The following is a 15,796-nucleotide window of genomic DNA, read 5'->3' as shown; positions in this document are numbered from 1 at the left end:
AATATCCCCACAAGGCACTGTGGGGATACACAACAAAGAAAGTTAAGATTGTGAAAGATACTGAGATCACAGTTCTATTTACATGAGAATGGAGGGTCCTAAATGAAAAAATAACAAAAAACCCTACAGAGTATTTACTGTCTGGTAACAGAGGAAATATAACTGGTACTGCTGAATAGGTTGTACATTGTTCTAAAAGAGGTGCAAGGGAAACGCTGAGTCCTCACATGTGACTGTGCTGAGCACCGTTCTTTCTCAGTTAACCCGCGTAGCGTCTGTCTCGGGGTGTCTGCACCCTGTTTGGGCTGTTGTGGAGACTGAGTCCCAGAGAGCTTACGTTGTTGAAACTCACATGAAGCCAGAATTCAAATCCCAATTTAAAATCCCACATTCTTTCCACTAAACCATAATAAATGGCTGCTGCTGCTGCTGTTGCTAAGTCGCTTCAGTCGTGTCTGACTCTGTGTGACCCCATAGACAGCAGCCCACCAGGACCCCCTGTTCCTGGGATTCTCCAGGCAAGAACACTGGAGTGGGTTGCCACTGCCTTCTCCGAACCCTCAAAGGACATAATTTCTTCAGACTTGAGTAGATTGGCACGGTGTTGGATGTCTTCAGTGAAATGCTCACAACTGAACTTATCAAAGAAGGAATTGGATAGGCCTTACTTGGTTCCTGAAAGTAGCAATCCAGGTTCGAAAGGGACTCTTGATATTCATAATAATAGCATGAGGGACTCAAGTCGTCAGAGGAAGCAAGTAGTTTTGTTCAGTAATAATATATTGCATTAGAAAGGCACTTTATAGTTTTAAAGGACACTTGCATATCTGTTACCTGAGCACCTTAAACTTTTCATTAGATCTGCTAAATGGTTGGTTTTGTTCCCTCTTGAACCTTTCTCAGGTAAGGAAGAACCATGCTTCTTTAAGTACAGATACTGTCTTTGAGAATTTACATACGTAGATCTTGTTGGGCAGTTATGGATAGACGGATGGCTCAGTGAATAAACAAAAGGACAGAACTCAAAAGGGTAACAAGACGCTTCCAGTTGTTGAAAATAGACAATGACATATACTTTGAGCATAGACTACCTGGTTATGTAATCAGTTAAAGATGAGGCACCTCATTAAACCTTCTAAAACCATAGGGGCATATATCTTGCCCAAGAATTACGTGAGAGGGCGTGGCAGCGCACCTGGGTCACTGCCTGGCACTTAGTAGGTGTTCAGTCACTGCTGTTAAGTGAGGTAACCACAGTGGAGACTTTCTAGACTTACTCTTTTTTCCATTTTTCAAAAAGCCACTTCCCGAAGAATACCAAAAAAAAAATAATTTTTTAATTGCTGAAATATTATGAAACTAGACTAGTTTTCTTGTAGGAAAGGGCCTTCCAGGGCCTAAAACTGGGCTCTTGTCTAACACTCGGAAATGAATTGTCCAAGGAGACACATGTGCTGACAAAGCAAGAGATTTTATTGGGAAAGGGCGCCCGGCGGAAAGCAGGAGGGTGAGGGAACCCAGGAGAACTGCCCTGTCTGACGGCTGGCAGCCTCGGGTTTTATGGTGCTGGGATTAGTTTCCGGATGGTCTTTAGCCAGTCATTCTGATGGAGAGTCCTTCCTGGTGGCGCACGCCTTGTTCAGCCAAGATGGACGCCAGAGAGAAGGATTCTGGGAGGTGGTCTGACAGGTGGTGTCTCCTTTGGCCTATCCCGAGCTCTTCTGGTTGGTGGAGGCTTATTAGTTCCCTGCTCCTCACCAGGACCTCCTGTGCTAAAGCAGCTCGGGCAGATGGTTACTGTGGTGTCTGGCCAGGGTGGGCGGTGTCGGTGAGTGTGCGCCTCAGTCTTACACGTCATCATCCTGGTGTTGTGTTATCTTGTTCTTTACTGTCTGATGTTTAAATCGGAGAGTAACCTGGTTGTGTATTACTTACATCTGTGGGTCTGTAATCTTTTAGGCAGAGATGTTTAGGCCTGAAGAGGAAGAATTCTTCCAGGGTATTGGGAAGGCATCTTCACAACAGTGAGTTGAACATAGAAGCTCCTTTGCAAAGGCACTTCCCATCTCAGCTCTCTCCCAGAAATTAGCTTATAAAACAATTCTGCTGACATATACTCTTCCTCCCCTCTCCCCCCTTTACAAAGAGGTACAATAACTTGTGAAAAGTCACTAGTAAATTCAGTTTGGTTTTCCATTGTGCCTGAATAGCAACCGTAAAACTGTAGGTTGTGAAAGTCTTAGTGTTACATTTTAAAAGAATAGTATTGCCGTGCAAAGCGTTTGATTAACATAAAGCTTCAGAAGAGCCCATTGCCTATGCCAGGCAAGTGTGCTTTTCTCCGGTTCCCAATTCTTACAGACTTTGTTCTTTTTTCTCTGTATTGCAGAAGCACAGATCATATTGCCGTGTGTGTGTGTGTGTGTGTGTGTGTATGTGTGTGTGCGGTTAATACATTCTCTTCCATCTGCAGGGCGATCACTGATTGACCGGATGTGGCCTGCCCTCACGCATTTCTGTAGATGATTCCATCAGGTGATGGTCAATGACAGGCATCTATTCCATTTTCAGATGCGGGAATGCTTACCAGGCAGCGTGATGCGAATTACCCCAGATCCTCACTGCCGTTCCTCTCACTTTTATAGAAAGGAAAGGAATTTCTGTGTGGAGTTTCCTTAAGACTTCAGCTTAATTTTATACTATAATCCCTGACTGAAGGAAGGGTTAAGGGGACCAGGTGAAATTTGAAATTGTTCCTCACAATCTGAATTTCTGTCAGCTAAGTGGAATATTGAAAGTTTAGAACATTCAGCACAAAAACATCTCCTGACCAGTTTGTATATGGAAACCATAAAAAAAAAAGTGCCACATTATATGGCTAAGTTAGAAACATTGGAGTTGTATGGCATCAGAACTATTGATACTTTAAGAATTTTTAGTGCAAACATTATCTCACATCATTGTGTCATATTTAACTTTTGTTAATTCAGGTGTTCATACTTAATCTCCCTGGAAGAAGAGAGCATGCTTGGGGGAAGCGCTGTTTTAAGGCAAGTGGGTGAGAGCGTGTGGGCCTTCGCTGCCTTCCCGTCAGTGCGAGTGTGGCTCTCAGTGGAGGGGAGAGATGCCCTTCCCTTCATCCGTCCTCAGCAGGATGAGCAGTGCCTGAGCAGTGCCCCCAGCGGGCTGTGCTGGCCCAACTGGAGGTCGTCACTTCACCGGCTGGTTTAAGGAGGTGGTGGTGGTGGTTTAGCTGCTCAGTCCTGTCTGACTCTCTGCGACCCCATGAACTGTAGCCTGCCAGGCTCCTCTGTCCATGGGATTTTGCAGGCAAGAATACTGGAGTGGGTTGCCATTTCTTTCTGGTATAAGGAGGTACTCCGAGGTAATTTTTTGACTGTGTGCAATTTTTTCCTCATATGATGGCTTTAGAATCTAATTCTGGAGTAAGGTGTGATTTTGCTCTAATTTTACGTGAATTAAAGATTAACTCTACCAACAGAGCTGAAGCCAAATTGAGGCATTTGAGAGCAAATGGCTTTGAAAAATCCTGGACATTCAGTGAGATACTCATAGAGAAATAAGTCTTTAATCAATCTGTTTTCATTAAAAACTGCTTAGTATATTTTCCTTGATGCTGGGAAAGATTGAAGACAGGAGGAGAACGGGACGACAGAGGATGAGATGGTTGGATGGCATCATTGACTCAGTGGACATGAGTTTGAGCAAGGTCCGGGAGTTGGTCATGGACAGGGAAACCTGGCGTGCTGCAGTTCGTGGGGTCGCAAAAAATTGGACGCGACTGAGTGACTGAACTGAACTGAATATATTTTCCAACTCCTTAAAACTTTGACCAGAGAGAAAAAGTGGGAAGCAAGAGATTGATTCAGGATAGATACAGACAAATTAGCTGAGATTAGGGATTGTAGTGGCCTTGACAGTAAATGTCTACATTAAGTAAGAATCAGATCATTTTAATTAGATCTGGCTTGAGTTAAAAAGGCTTCTACAGTAACCTAAGGTTTTAAATATATGTATTCTTTTTTTAATCTTAAGTATTAATTTGTTTTCAGTTTTTAATTATTTTTTCATCAGCATAACATTTCTAAACCATTTCAGACTTATGGCCTATATTTATAGTTACATCTACAGCCTGTCATGTTAAGTAAATTGTAAATATATATATTCCTGAACGGTTGTATAATAGCTGGTAAGACAAATGTCAGACCCTGCCAACTCTGCCTAATCTTCACAGTTCTGAGTGGGTCAAGAGACCCCGTTTGGGAGCTTGTATTAACTGAAGGTCTCAGATGTCCACTTCAGTGTGAAAAGTGCCTACTTTTGGGTCTAGACCAGGCCTTACTGTCTTCTTTCAGGCGCTCAGTCCTGTCTGACTCTGTGACCCCATGGATGGCAGCACGCCAGGCCTCCCTGTCCTTCACCGTCTCCTGGAGCATCAAACTCAGGACCGTAGAATCAGAGATGCCATCCAACCATTTCATCCTCTGTCGTCCCCTTCTCCTCCCGCCTTCTTTCCTGGCATCAGGGTCTTTTCCAGTGAGTTGGCTGTTCGCATCAGGTGGCCAAAATATTGAAGCTTTAGCGTCAGCATTGGTCCTTCCAGTGAATATTCAGGACTGATTTCCTTTAGGATGGACTGGTTGGATCTCCTTGCAGTCCAAGGGATTCTGAAGAGTCTTCTCCAACACCACAGTTCAAAAGCATCAGTTCTTTGGTGCTCAGCTTTCTTTATAGTCCAACTCTCACATCCATACACGACTACTGGAAAAACCATAGCTTTGACTAGACGGACCTTTGATGGCAAAGTAATGTCTCTGCTTTTTAATATGCTGTCTAGACTAGGTCTAGACTCAGTGAAAATTTTCTCATTTTGTATCAGAGGCTCTAATGAACATGAAGCTGGAGAGTGGTGACATCACCTCATTTCTACCTTGTATCAAATTAGGTTATCAGAAAGCTGGTTAGTTCTATATTTTAGTACCATTCCCTAATATCTTACCAGTCTTTTTAAATGCAGTTATATGGTAAATATTTCTTCATCTGCGTCTCCCGTGACATGGTCTGTTCAGATCTTCCGCCATCCTTTTATAAGAACTCACATGACAGATTTTTCAGGGATTTGGTTTCAGAGTGAAATTCTCTGGCAGACTGGCACGTTCCTTCCGTCAGCTGCTGAGAATTATTTCTGTTGTGCTTTCTATTAATATTTGCTTTGGCTGCAAGGGAGCTTGGAGTTACAGTTATTTTAATTACAGTACCTTTATTAACCTAGGCTTTTGATGGGGTAAATTTCTCCTCTAGCTCATTGTGGCTGGAGGTTTTAAACCATCCTCTATGTATCAGCTTCAGGGAGTTCATGAACCCCTTTGAAATGATAGGAAAAATTATTTGTGTGTTCACCTGGGAACTTGGGGAATTTCCTTGGCTTTTATCAAAATTTCAGTGACCTCTACCCCCGCCCCCAAAGGTGAGGAACCATTATTCTCTGGACTGGCTATTCATTTTATACTTTAATGGTCTCACAAACTCTCTTGCTACAAGCTGCTTATAACCTTTTTGGCAGTAGGTTGATTGTAAATCATACCTGTACATTCAGATCATTATCCTGTTTCTCAATTTTGTCAGAAAATTCTCTGACAAGTTAATTTTATCAACCAGTTCTCTGTAGTTTTAAAAGACAGTCTTAGGAGCTTAAAGAATGGTTGCTGTATTCATGCAAATCATGTGCCTACTACATTTATTTTCTTTTAAAGGAGCTTTTCCCTCTTAAATTTATTGCCTTAAATGTTGTTGTTCAGTAGCCCAGTCGTGTCCAACTCCTTGTGACCCCCATGGACTGCAGCACGCCAGGCCTCCCTGTCCCTTACCATCTTCTGGAGTTTGCCCAAGTTCATGCCCATTGCATCAGTGATGCCGTCTAGCCCTCTCATCCTCTGATGTCCCCTTCTCCTGCCCTCAACCTTTTCCAGCATCAGGGACGTTTCCAGTGAGTCGGCTCTTCACATCAAGTGACCAAAATACTGGAGCTTCAGCTTCAGCATCAGTCTTTCCAACTATTCAGCGTTAATTTCCCTTAAGATTGACTGGTTTGGTCTCCTTGCTCTCCGAAGGACTCTCAGGAGTCTCCTCCAGCACCACGGTTTGCAGGCATCAGTTCTTTGGCGCTCTGCCTTCTTTACCATCCAGCTCTCACAGCTGCACATGACCACTGGGAAGACCACAGCCTTGACTATATGAGCCGTTGTCAACAGAGTAGTGTCTCTGCTTTTCAACACACTCTCTGGGTTTGTCGTCGCTTTCCTGCTGAGAAGCAGTCATCTTCTGATTCCATGGCTGCCGCTGTCCTCTGTGGTTCTGAGCCCAAGGAGAGGGGCTCTGTCACCACTTCCACCTCTTCCCCTTCTATTTGCCATGAAGTGATGGGGCTGATGCCAGGGTCTTAAGTTTTTAATATTCAGTTTTAAGCCGGCCCTTACACTCTCCTCCTTCCCCCTCGTCAGGAGGCTCTTTAGTTCCTCTTCGCTTTCTGCCATTAGAGTGGTATCATCTGCACGTCTGAAGTTGTTGATGTTTCTCCTGCCTGTCTTGGTTCCAGCTCGTCACTCAACGCAGCCCGGCATTTCTCATGATGTGCTCAGTGTATAGGTTAAACCGACAGAGTGACAGCAGACAGCCCTGTCGTACTGCCTTTACTAGTCCCTTAAACAGGGAATAGTAAATTATTTGTAAAACGATGAATTAATTTATATTTTGAATTAACATTTTAAGCCATTACATGTATAGCCAAACTCTATACATGTAAACAATATTCCTTCATCTTCTTCCTTTGTTTTGTGGGCAAACAGAAAACACTCTAGCCATTCTAATAATTTTTCTGGACTGTTTCTATTTTAGGAGAAACAACTCTCAAAATACATAGGGTAGGGTTACTAGCCATTTTTAGCTAGACCTGTACATTTATAGGTAAAAGTTGTATCCATCGGAGGAAAATAAAGCCTGTGCTGCCGACCTCCCTTCTCGGTTAGTTTCCACAGCCGTCACTCTAAGCGTGTTACTAGTTTCTCAAGTGCAGATCATACTGACAGGCGCTCTGCAGAAACGTGCTGTAATCCAAGGGGCACATGGATTATGCTTTAGATTATAGCGGCTTTCTGGTCTACTTGAGTGTTCTTTTGCAACAAAATAAAATTACATTTACTCAAGTTGGAAAAAGGGAGTAGAGCCATCTGCTTTTCACTAAGCGATGTCTTGGTTGTTTAAATCTATAAGTTATATGTAAATACATACTTTTCTCCTGAAGAGTTGATGACTGACAGTAAAAATACCACTACCAAAGTGTCATAATAAAAGCGATTGTGTCTGTGAATTGTACAGAAGTGTAAGTTATGGTGTGGATTATAATAAATTACTCAATAGTTCTTCACTCCCCGGTCATAGAACCCTGTGAGTAACAGAGATCCAGGATTGAAGCCTGAGGACAATGAATCCCACACTGCCATCCAGCTTGCTACTCTGCAGGCTTGGTATGTGGAGAAAGAATTTGTAGGACTTAACCGCACACACTAAAATTTGGTGTGCCAACAAAAACAGATCTTCTTAAGCACTGTGATGTATATGCCCGCAGTCGCAAGGGCAGGTCTGCGGCATTGTCTCGTTCTCCTTTATGAAGTGTGCTCTGCTTTTGTGTTCATATTGATTGGCTAGCCTGTAAAGACACTGGTAAGATTATAATAATGGGTAATATTTTCCACACTTGGTCTCTCAGTGAGGAGTATTTGAGCATTTATTGAATGTGAATGGCATGTGAATGGTTCTGAAGTAGGTTTGTGGGAGCTGGCAGAGATGACACATACTTCTTACCCATTGGCTCGAGGGTTAAATGTAAAAGAAAATGAAACGAAGAGGAATATGTAGCTCTAACTGAGAACATGTTGACTGTGTGTCAGCAGGAAGAGGAATGTTCATAACCTTTGATTTAGTAATTTAACATAAGGGACCCTCGCTTATGGAAAACAGTTAAAAATAAGGACCGTGATGTGCAGCAGTGAAATGTGAAAGCAAACAGTGTCATGTGAAAGGAAACAGCTAAAGGTCATCCTTCCGATGGTTGTGTATCCAGTAAAAACCAGCGGGCAAACTATGTAACAACATGAAAGGGTGCATGCGAAAAGGAGGAGATGACGCTCTGTGTTGTAAACGATAAGTTTATAAAATACACATATTTTAAATATTTGAAAGGAAACAAAGACAATTTAATTTCTAATAAATTAATTAATTTGGGTTCAAGTAATGAGGTTACAGATGCTCTCCTTTCCTCCCTTCTGGCCTCTCTGAAATAGTGTTTTACTAATTAAATTACATGTAGATTTATATTTTAAGGACAGTTTAGTTCTTGTTCTCGAGGAACTGCTAGTCTATTGGGATAGAACTATAATAAAAAAAATATGTTATTTTCATGAGAGAAACTTAAGTGCTCTGGGAAGACTCTTGAAATTCAGTTTTGTACCTACTGGATTCTTGTAAAGTCAGATGAACCTTAAAAGTTAATATTTCTTAATGAAATAAACTGAATTTTTAGAGGCATTGAAAATGTCTAAGAATCTAAAACTATCAATGAGATACTGTTTCTTTTGTTCACATCTTGATGGTAGAACCATTAAGTTACAGCCTGTACTGTTGTGCTGCGAATAGTCAGCTAAGCATTGATTTAAATACAGTTGTGGAACACTTATAAATTCTCCTAGGCATGTATTTGGGGGTGAGGATGAATGAAGGATGTGGACACAGCTCCCTGGGAGCTTTGTATCTGAGTAGACCCTGCTCTCAGTCACACTTTGTTAAATGCTTCCACCAGTGTTTACATTAAGAATGACTTGAAACCATGGGAAAGAGGGAATTTTGACTGAGGGATGCAGGGAAGACGTCCCAAAGGTTAAGACAGGCTGTGAGCTTTGGAGGATGATAGAAGGTCATGAATTAAGCGGTTTTTTTTTTTCATGGATCCTTGGAAGGCGGCAGAGGATCTGTGAAATGACTGAAAGGAAGGAACATGGACTAACGTGAGTAAAGGCCCAGGAACATCCTGGGTTTAAGGGACTCAGGTTGCCAGGTGTTTCTGGAGTTGTGAATAAGTGGGTGCCTGGGGTCCATGAAAGGAGATTTGGCAGCCAGTACTGGAGAAGCTGGCCGCTGCTGGGCTGTGCAGGTGACTGAGTGTACAGAGGTGAAGCTGGCTCTGTTCTCAGGGAACACGTGGTCCAGCGTGGGGAACGAGCGTTAACTAAAATCCAGTATATTGGTTTAAATTTGTTCACCAGGATTTTGGGGGGCTTCATTAAAATTCCTTTCACGAAGTCCTGACTCCAGACAGTGTGGTGTTTGTTGTTCTAAAGGACACCATCAGGTGTTGTAGGACTACAGGAGGGGAAGGGGGCTCTGATTCTGCCTGGAAAGGCAGCTCAAGAGTGCCCCGGGAGGACTTGCTGGGAGGCTGTGTGGGAGCCTGGCTTGAGGGCTGAGTGGCAGGTCGGGGGCAGGTGGGAGCGAGGAGGAGCGCAGTCTGGAAGCGCAGGTGCAGACGATTATTAAAGGGGCGCGGGCGGCTCTGCTGGTTTCTTTGAGGCATTTTTGCACGTGCATCATCTGTCAGTAAATGTATGACCACGTTTAGAAGAAGTTTGGTGGTGAGAGGGTTAAGCCAGCGCTGCCTAGGTAGTCTGTGATCTCACGTGACTTGGCCACCTTTGACACATCCAGAGCAGTTTGTTGGGAGACGGTAAGGACAGTTTAAGCGGTGGCTTTTGTTTAATTTTAAACAGCACAGTTTAAAAGGTAAAAGTTTCCTATTAATTAATGATATGTTACATGAGCAGAAAGCAAAAATTAGGAATTCAGGGAGGCAAGGAAAGAGAGTTGAGAAATACATGTTCCCAAATGGGAGAAATGACGTTCCCAAATAATGGATGCGGTCTTGGTGGGAAGTGGTGGGTAGGTCTTGGAGCGCTCCGTTTTCTGTCTCACAGAAGTATGAGCTTCTGAATCCTTTTTTATTTTTTTTAATCACAAATAGGGTCTTTGTCTTCACTTTCAGCAGAGTTAGTTTCTTTTCATCTAAACTGTTTTAGTGTTGGGTAAATTTCCCAGGAGCTGTGGATGAGACACTAAAGCACAACAGCTTTTGAGAGTACTTGTTATTAAACTTACTTTCCCAGACCAGGCTTTGAAGTTAATTCAGGAAGAGCCAGAGACGCTGCCCGCCCTTACCGTGTGAGGCAGCCGTGGAGGTCCTTCTGTCTGTCTGCTCTTAGGAGCAGAACTGTCATGGGAACCATGCCACCTGATCTTCCTTTTGTTCTTATAAATTTTAGGTCACAGAGTTCTGTTTGTATATGTGCGCCTGCAGTGTGCACGGTAAATGAAGTGAAAGGCGCTCAGTTGTGTCCAACTCTTTGCGACCCCGTGGACTACACAGTCCACGGAATTCTGCAGGCCGGAATACTGGAGTGGGTAGCCTTTCCCTTCTCCAGGGGATCTTCCCAACCCAGGGATCAAACCCAGGTCTCCTGCACTGCAGGAGGATTTCTTACCAGCTGAGCCACAAGGGAAGCCCAAGTATGGTAAATACTTTGCTAAAATGAATAGGATTGCATTTATAATAATTTCTAATTAATATGATAATTGTTTATTTTAGCTACATGTTGAATGCTTGGAGACTTATATTACTGTTTTTATTAGTCTTTTATTTTAAAACATATTCCATAACTGGATGTATGTGCCTCTCTGCATTTTTATTAGTAATATACACTAAAATAACTTCTTGGACAAGAAACAAGTTAGTGTAAACTATATTCCTGAAGGAAATGTTATTTTATCCAAGAGCATTTTAGTTCTTAGTTACAGACTCCAAAAAGTGAGAAAAGTATGATTTGTTGAGGTTAACGTCAGTTTCTTTTAAAGCAGTTAACAAACTCCTTTTGGAATTAGTGGTGTAAGTAAATTCTCCATAATAATGTTATTAGTAAACTAGGTCAGTGCCTGGCTGCCTGTTTTGATCAGAGTTCTTTAATGCCGTGCATTAGATATTGCTTTGATATTTAGTTGTTTACTTAGAATCTTTAGATACTTGTTCTAAGGCTCGTACATGTAAACACACACACACTCTCAGACCCTGACACCACCCCAGAGCCACTTTCTCCTTATTGTGGTCCACGTCATTCCTCCAGAGGTTGCTACCATGGTATCTGGTCTAGCCTGAGTAATACGCAGTGTATTTCAGTTCTGCTAACGCATCTGCATGTTTTTTTTTTTTTTTTTAACAGCTCAGCTTTTTATTCAATGTGTTACCAAGAAGGTTTAGTCAAAAAGACCAAAGCCCATGTCATCATCAGACTCTCCAGATTCTTCTTTCTTTGCTTCTCCTTTCTTCTCCTCAGCTGGGGCAGCAGCAGTGGAGGGGGCAGGGCCTCCTGCTGGGGCAGCACCGCCTGGGGCAGGTCCACCAGCCCCCACATCGCAGATGAGGCTCCCGATGTTGACACTGGCCAAGGCCTTTGCAAACAAACCTGGCCAGAAAGGCTCAACATTTACACCGGCTGCTTTAATGAGGGCATTGATCTTATCCTCCATGACCGTCACCTCATCGTCGTGCAGAATGAGGGCAGAGTAGATACAAGCGAGCTCCGAGACGGAGGCCATGGTGCGGGCGAGTGCTAGGTGGGGGCTGCCGGGCGCGGTGCTAGTCGCCGGATGAAGTGAGGGCCTCACCCCGAAACGGCCTTAGCTTCCTCAGAAGAACCGAGCACCTTAGCGGCAGCGGAGGAAAGAGCGCATCTGCATGTTTTGATAGAACATCAGTTCAGTTCAGTTCAGTCGCTTAGTCGTGTCCGACTCTTTGAAACCCCATGAATCGCAGCACGCCAGGCCTCCCTGTCCATCACCAGCTCCGGGAGTTCACAGAGACTCTTATCCATCGAGTCAGTGATGCCATCCAGCCATCTCATCCTCTGTCGTCCCCTTCTCCTCCTGCCCCCAATCCCTCCCAGCATCAGAGTCTTTTCCAATGAGTCAACTCTTCGCATGCGGTGGCCAAAGTACTGGAGCTTCAGCTTCAGCATCAGTCCTTCCAAGAAATCTCAGGGCTGATCTCCTTCAGAACGGACTGGCTGGATCTCCTTGCAGTCAGGCACTTTAAAAAGAGCAGACATCTATCTATCTGGCAGCTGTGAATCAGGTAGAAAGTGGCGGTGAGTTAGTTGTTTCTCCGTTTCCCTCGGGATGGTGTTTGGATGGGCCTTTCCTCCGGGGGGTCGCGGCTCTGGGAGAGTGGTGGGTGAGTCCTGAGCCCCGGAGCCTCTGTGTGTCTCCATCTTTCAGGAGAGGCCGGGCCAGAGCTCTCCCGGTCCCACTGTCCTCTCAGCGGAGTGGACGCAGTGGCAACACTGCGCCCGACTCTGGCCAAGACCCATCTTGGCGGCCGTGCCCACCCTGCCCTCCTCTGTCGGGGCCGGACGCCCTGTCCCCTGCCCCGGCGGCGGCCCGGCCCGAGCCCAGGTCCCGTGCTGCGGCTCCTGCCTGAGCGCCCGGCTCCCGAGGGGAGTCCTGGACGGCACAGCGCTGCTGTGCCTTACCCTGCTGAAGGGAAGGAAAGTTTACGTGTTAGGACTCTCTTCTGGCTTCTTATTTTTTGTTTTTAGCTTCAAGGTACATTTGAAGCCAAAAAATACTCAGTATCTACTACTAAACGTGGCACTGTCACTTTCATCTATTTTTAATTTGGAGAAAGTATCAGTATTTTGTAGAAAACATGTATATACAGACTGGCGTTCACCTCATCTTTCTTCATCCTCCAGGACTATAAGATTGATAATCAGAAAGTCATCTTCCCCTGATATGACTCCTTATATTCTGTGTTTTTGCTTTTCTTTATTGAGATCCGCTTCCCTCCCGTGTTCAGCCACTGCCATTAAAAACAAAAATCCCTTCCAAGGAGAAATGAGTGTTAGAAATGGATTTGAAAAGAAAAGGTTAATGAGAAGAGCCGACAGTGCATACATAACCATGTGATTGCTCTGTAAATTATGCTTTAATTACGCTGATAAAGGAGGCTGAGCCCAGCACAGGGACGGCCGGGGTGTCGGCAGGACAGGCTGGCAACTGCAGGAGAGAGATTAGAGCGTGTAATCGAACACCCTGGAGATGAGGCCGTGGGCTGACACGCGAACAGGAGGCAGGGGCCGAGCGGTCGGTGCCGCACCGGGGAGCAGAGAGGATGGCTAGCAGGCGAGAGGGGGAGACGTCACCGCAGGGCAGACTGGAGCGCGAGAGAGGGTGACTCACGGCCCTGGAAATGGTCTTGCTGTGAGTGGGGTGAGTAGTGATAGTAAAAAGAAAAACAACTTAAGCTGATTCGTGGTCTATTGAAAAAAGTCACCTATTAATGTACTGCTTTTGAATGGCCATTTTTAAAGAACTTTGCCTTTCTACAGTATTTCTTATTAATAATGACAGTGAAGCTACCAAAACCCAGATGCTTATGTTGATTTTAACAATCACATTTCTTTTGGTGGTGGTTTTCTAAAAATGAATCTAACCTCCCGTAGGGACAATGCTTTTGACTTATAAGCAGTAAAACACACATCCTGAAATATGGAAAATCTTTGGCAACTTTAAGGTACTGTTTTACTACAAGTGAAGTCTGGGGTGTTGTTTGGTACCTGCAAATTATTTTTTGAATGCGCCTTATTTTCAGAGCAGTTTTAGCGGAGATCTCCATGTACTCCCACGCTGGCGGACGCTGCCGGGGTCCCGTTGTCGCAGCTGGCGAGCTCGCGCTGACACATGCTTCCGCTCTGAGCCCGTGGTCCACTCCAGGGGGCTCGCCCAGGTGCTAGGGCAGCTGGGCGTGTCACCGGACAGGTTTGTTCTTGCTCGCAGTGCGTCTCCCTGAGGCCGGCGTCGGGGAGGCCCAGGCGGGCGCCCTCTCTCCCGGCGGGCGTCCCCGCCGCCCCCTCTGCAGAGCCCAGGACGGCGGCTGGGCGGCCTCCTCCCTCGGCGCCGTGCGCTCTGCAGAGGCTGCCCGGGGACGGCCGCCGCCTCCCCTCTGCAGTGTCCGGGCCCCTGACACGCAGCCTCGTGTGAGACCAGGTGTACAGTTCCATCATGAAGTCGCTCCGTTAAAGACATGTTTGTTTTAAACGAAAGTAACTTTACTGAGCCTAAGGCCGGAGCTGGATGGCCTCCCTGTGCTGGGGGGGGCCCCCACGGCCGTCCGTGAACCGGCGGAGGTGAGCGCGTGACCCTCCTTGCTGACACCTGCCCCCTCCGCACCCGGCCCTGCAGCTGGTCACGGGCCCGGGCCTCAGGGCCTCGCGCCGCACCTCCGGCTCCCACGGGTGCTGCTGCGCGTACGGCCGTGTGTGTGTTTCCGTGCTCACCTCTCCCGTGCTCCCGCGGTCTCTTCCTGCTGTGTCCTGAAGGCTGTTCTTTACATCTGTGTCTCCTTTGCTCCCCTCTGTGGACACAGGATCGTTGTTACCACCTTTTAGATCCCATATATGTGCGCTAATATGCGATATCTCTTTCCCTTTCTGACTGAACTTCACTCGGTATGAGAGGCGCTAGGTTCATCCGCTTTATTAGAAGTGACTCCGATGCATTCCTTTTTATAGCTGAGTAATATTCCATGTGTATGTTACCACAGCTTCCTTATCGATTCGTCTGCTGGTGGGCATCAAGGTTGCTCCCATGTCCTAGCTGTTGTTCTTAGACTGTTTAATGATGGCCATTCTGCCCAGTGTGAGATGACACCTCATTGAAATGTTGATTTGCATTTGACATCTGTTTTTAAAATCAGCGTTGCAGTGGGAACAGAGTCATGAAAAGGCACTTAGATTATGGGAAATAAATAGAACATGAATGTTATCAACCAGTACCTCTGTGGGGTTTGAGGAGTAATGGCTGGCCCACTGAAGGGCCGCCTCGTCTCTCCTGAAGATAGGAGGCTCTGTGTCACTAGACCACTGTCTTGGGGCTCTGTGAGTGGAGGGTGTGGAGGGGAGGGGGGCGTGGAGGGGAGGGGGCGTGGAGGGGAGGGGGCATGGAGGGGAGGGGTGCATGGCTGGCCCACTGAAGGGCCGCCTCCTCTCTCCTGAAGACACAGGCTCTGTGTCACTAGACCACTCTCTGGGGGGCTCTGTGAGTGTGTGACGGGGGAGTTGGGCATGCACGCATGCGCTTGCACAGACTGTCTCCTTGCTGATGCTTGTATGTGTGTGTGTTCACATGTGACCCCAAGATCAGCTGATTTTTGTAAAATTTAAGTAATTTTGGAGGCATCGTTTTCTGAGATACTAGTTTTTTCCCCTTTTTTCTAAATAGTGAAAATGTTGCATTGTTAACTGTATTATTTCTTTTCATGAAAGAACAGTATTACAAAAAAAAATCACTCAAATGCTGTAATTTTTTTTAGAGTAGAATTTGATGACCAAAGCTTATTGCATGTGTATGGTTGCATGTAGAAGAATTACCTTACAGCATAGCTACCCTGTGGAAATTGCTTATTCAGTGATTTAGCATATTTGAAGAGATTCATGGTGATCCAGTTTCTTAAAGGGAAGATTTCTGTGAAAGATTTCAGGATAAAGTTGTCTAGAAATTTCCCAATTCAGAAATAAAATTCACTGATTTTATTTACCTTTTTCTGCTTTATAGTATCAATAAGAGTTGCAGGTAGAAAATATATGGAACTAGATGGATAGATTGCAAAATCCGACTTACA

General features: G+C 45.2%; 1 protein-coding gene and 1 pseudogene across 1 annotated transcript in view; one reads left to right on the top strand and one right to left on the bottom strand.

The window, feature by feature from the left end:
- The window catches only part of UBE2E2 (ubiquitin conjugating enzyme E2 E2), a 359,643-nt gene that overhangs the window by 38,827 nt on the left and 305,020 nt on the right, over nt 1-15,796 (top strand). The window lies entirely within an intron of this gene.
- On the bottom strand, nt 11,318-11,802 carry LOC138430909 (large ribosomal subunit protein P1 pseudogene; annotated as a pseudogene).

This window comes from Ovis canadensis, chromosome 26 (genome assembly GCF_042477335.2).
Source record: "Ovis canadensis isolate MfBH-ARS-UI-01 breed Bighorn chromosome 26, ARS-UI_OviCan_v2, whole genome shotgun sequence".
Lineage (NCBI taxonomy): Eukaryota > Metazoa > Chordata > Mammalia > Artiodactyla > Bovidae > Ovis > Ovis canadensis.
The sequence above is the reverse complement of the archived record's forward strand: the minus strand, read 5'-3'. Positions and strand labels throughout refer to the sequence as shown.